This window comes from Pygocentrus nattereri, chromosome 5 (assembly GCF_015220715.1).
Source record: "Pygocentrus nattereri isolate fPygNat1 chromosome 5, fPygNat1.pri, whole genome shotgun sequence".
NCBI lineage: Eukaryota > Metazoa > Chordata > Actinopteri > Characiformes > Serrasalmidae > Pygocentrus > Pygocentrus nattereri.
In genome coordinates this window covers 47,896,501-47,901,254 of record NC_051215.1, presented here as the reverse complement: position 1 = coordinate 47,901,254, position 4,754 = coordinate 47,896,501, and positions in this window count along the sequence as shown.

The window sequence follows — 4,754 nt, the reverse complement described above, 5'->3', positions numbered from 1 at the left end:
TCTGGAACGTATGAATGAATGCATGAAATTATTAAAATTTTTAGAAGTAGAAGAGCAGAGAGAACATAACATAAGGTGATATTCATTCAGACAAATGTTTTACTGGTATACTATTTGAATTTCTCTTTCTTTTTGCATGGAAAAGCATAACTTGATCTTATTTTATAATCGCAGAATATATTTTTATTTTATGTTTTCTTCAAGTGCTGTCAGAATTCATGAGAAATTATCTGTTTTCTCTGCAGAGTTAGTGAGCTATCATTTCAGTTGACAAATAATTAATGCGCAGGTTTAAGGTCTGTTAATTTAAGATGATTAGATTGTTACCATCAACAAACAAAACATGAATTTATAGGAAAAACAATTATAATATGATATGAAAACACTGTTGTTCATTTGGATGTTTTTGTTGGTGGTGAAATTCTGATTATTTTAATTAATTTCTATTGATTGCATGCTGGAATTTTCTTGAAATCTGTTAAAATTCATTAAATAAAAGTAATTCTACATTTCTCTCTTGTTGCTTTTCTCTCGTGTCTTTTCACACGCTGGCATGGCTCTCAGTAAGCATGTTTTTTGTTACAAAACCCCCAGAAACAATGTTTTTACAATGCATACTTTAAAATAATAACAGCTAAATGAATATAGAAATTCTGGGGATTTTGAATTTTTTTATACCTTTTTTTAAATGCATAAAAATAAAACATCAAGCATAGCTTCTCAACAGTTATTTTGGAATTACTGAATGTTGTAAAAGCTGAGGTGCAGAGCTGATATCATATCAATCACAATTACATTTGTTACAATGAGATACAATCAAAATTAATCTCCACCTGTTATGCTTTCATGCAAGTAGCTGAATCTGCTCATCTTCTGTAGTAACATAATGTCCTTTGGTATTGCCACTATTCTGTCCTTATTGCCTGTAGCTTAGCACAACTTGACAGATAGCTAAACAGTTGGGGTTGAATAAAGAGCTGGACCAAAGGCGTTTCAGTTTCTTCAGTGTTTACTTTATCCAGATTCCCAAATTCTTTTTGTGAAAAAACAGTGATGTCTAAGGCACAAAACGTGAGGATGGAGAGAGATGAAGTTACATCTGCTTCATTACACACACAACTCAATCTAAGATGGCTGTGCTGACCTCTAAACTTCATCATGTGACTTAACTAGCGAATCAAATTAAAAGAAAAGTTAACAAACAATAGCAGTGCCATCTAGTGGCTGTGAAAGGGAATATCCAGTATATAAAACAACAGTCAGAACAGCCACATTTTATTTTGATATCTAAGCTTTTTTTAAAAAAAAACAAACAAAAATATTAATTTACATCACACTTTCTCTTTTTATTGCTTCTCTGACATTACTAATCAATAATCAGCTGTTACTGACTTGGATTTCTTTAATGTGGTGTTGATGAAAACCAGGGGTCACAATGTCTACAGTGTTGATGCAGATTGTAATGTTGATCATGGTAATATATTGTTAAATCTGGAAAAATATGATTTCTTTGGGAACTTATTTGACTTATAACACTTTCTGTAGCACTTTACAGATCGGTAATCAGAGGGTAATGTTATGGTAGTTTCGTGGTAATGAGTTGTATTTATCCATAAATTAAATGTCAATTTCATAGTTGTTATGAAATAATAAAATGGTAATTGTAGCGGTAACAAGTCAGGAATAAAATGCTAGAATCATGGTAACAACTTGTACTTACCAAAATATTAGTTGCTTATTTTTCAGTTCATAATGAATAATAAACTGATGTTTGTATTGGTGACAAATTTGTAATAAGATAGTAAAATAAAGGTAACAAGTTGTATTTACCTAAAAATGATCTGGACATTTGTTAGTCATTAAAAAAGAAGAAGTTATTCATTGTAGTGATGGTCAGTAATAAAATAGTAAAATAATGGTAACAAGTTGAACTTACCTAGCTCATAGTAAATAAGTCAGTAACTGTATTGATGACCCATAGATAATATGTGGAAATGTGGAAAAATAACAGTAATAAACTTTAATCAATCAAAAGGGCAATAATATTAGGGTTATTAGCCCAAAAACAAAGCAGTAGTTTTGCTGAAATTATGTGGTTTTAGTTCTGTAAAATACTAATTCACTTGTTTCTACTGTGTTTCTTGGCTGTTATGTCTGTTAGTGGTCAGGAGCAGGATGATGTTACACGCAGGAATTACAGTGAAAATAAATGGTATCAGGGCTGTAAAATGCAAGCTTGCTTCTTTCCATCTTTTTCCCCCACTTACTACATCTCATATCATGTAATACCTTCAGCTCTGCAAAACAGTCTGGGTGACGATGCCAATGTCATATTGATGTACAGGGTCAAAAGTCACAAGACACCATTTAATTTTATTTTTTATTTTATTATCGACTTTTATCTCTGGGGTCATCTCAAACAAATTGTGTATGCTGAGAAAATCAGCAAAACCTTCAGCACCGCGTCGTGGAGGCTTGTGACAGCATTTCTCCAGAGATTCTCATGCGGGTTCATAACGACTGGATCCTGCGCCTTCAGCTCTGTGTTCAGCACCAGGGACAGCACATCGAACAAGTCACATAGCTATGTATCACAGGCAACATTCCCAGTTGTTGCAAATTTTTGTGGTGATAACTTTTGAACCTCAAGAGATATTACAAATCTGATTGTGGCAATCAATTTCTGAGACACTTCTGGTCTTCTTTGATATGTTACATGACCAGCTTCCCATTGGAAAAACTTGCCCTTGATCATATATGGTGGCTTTCAAGACAGTGGTCATGTTCCAGACATAGCCTAAAAGATAGCCCCCCTCACCCATTACTTGCTGGGGTGTTAAGATCTGTCATTTTCCCTTTCATTTCTGAAATATAACGGTGTCCTGTGACTTTTGACTCACCCTGTAGAACACTGACAGCATCATAGTGACATAGAATACTGACATGTATTTTACTTTGCTGTATATATAAACCAAATCTGGTCCACACCTTTATATATACTACAGTAGATGGGCCAGAGCTGGACCAGAACCCTTAGTTCTACCCATTTTACAGTATGTTTGCCAGATCTGGACCACATTTATTAGTTCAAATCACTTTACAGTATATGGGCCACAGTTGGGCTACATCTGTTAGTTGTACTAATTTTATAGTGTAGTATAGTTGGCAATTAGTTCTTCTTGTTTTACACCAGGGGTGGCCAATTGATAGGATGCAAGCATGTACAGGGAAAGAGCTGCATGCGGCTTGCAGGCCGCAGGTTGGCCACTCCTGTTTTATGCTATATGGACCAGATATGGGCTGAGGACCCAGCCAGCACTGGGCCAAACCAAAACCAAAGATGAGGCCCAAAAGTGGGCCAGATAAATTTTGCTAACTGAGAAGTCATAGTGTTAACTAGACACTGTGGGCTTGAAGTAAAAGCCACAGTAATGTTCCTGAGTGAACAGAACAGCATGAAAACGATCAGTAAGGTTGAGATTAATAAGTGCAGTGATATGTGGGGGCCTGCTCTTGTTACATGTGATGAATATCAGTGAACATGAAATATAAATTATATATTTATATATTTTAGCTGCTGATATAAATATATAAATTAGCTGGTAAAGGAGAGACATACACAGTTATACACACAGTGCATCTCTTGCTCAAATGTTAGGCGATTGCACTCATATATGGAATTCTTTAACTTCATATCTTTTTGAAGTTTTTTCTTTTGCTTTTGTCATGAAAGTCTTAAGAAAGCATGAGCAAAATAGATGCTAACAGGCTAGCCTGCTACTCAGCATTTAGCCTGTCTATGTATTTGAAAGAAAAAAAATCTTAAAGTTTTCAGCTGTTACTGAATCATATTTCAGAAATGTTTCACTCAGAAATATGTCACGTTAAGAAAGAAAAATGTGTTTTCATTTCCAATTTGCATCAACTTTGAGTGTGGGTAGTTACACATACCATCTTAATATATTGTTAATAATCCTAATTTTTTGCATTGCATATATTATATATATATATATATATATATATATATATATATATATATATATATATATATATATATATATATATATATCGCTTGGGCTAATTACTTACCTGCTCCATATGCCATGGTCCATTACAATGTTTGGCTTTTCTTTTTTGGTTCCTCTGATTGTAGTCTGTCAAAAACTGTGAAAAAGTGGTACAGCAAGGACCAGAACATATTTCCTGTTCCATGGTAGACCACCTTTAACAAGCCCCTGGACAGTTTGGCAGTGGGGGCTACATGTCCAACCCAAAACAGTTAGGAGCACAATATTTATTCAATTTAACTGTTTTTTTGTGTCTTTGAAAGATAAATAAGCAAGTGTTTTATTGGTATGTTTTTGTCAGCTGTCTTATTTTCAGAGAAATTATGAATATATGGTATAATGAATATTATATGTAAGCATGTTTGAATTCATGGTTGAAATTAGGTTGAATTCAAGTCGTTGAATAACGTTGGGTTTTGACGTCAGTCCGAACAGCCTGAAAAAGAAGCGTTTGAGTTGTTGCTTTGTGTTTATTTTTTGTGTATGTTTGTAATTTTTTTTTTTTTTTTTTAGGTGACGTTTTCAGGAAAGCATTAAGGGGCAACAGCTAGGTTGGGGCAGCCATAGCTCAGGTGGTAGACCAGGTTGTTCACTAATCGAAGGTTTGGCAGTTCAGTGCCAGACTCCTATTGACGAATGTAGTGCCCTTGAGCAAAGCACCCAAATGCTCTGTCTGACATTGGTGTA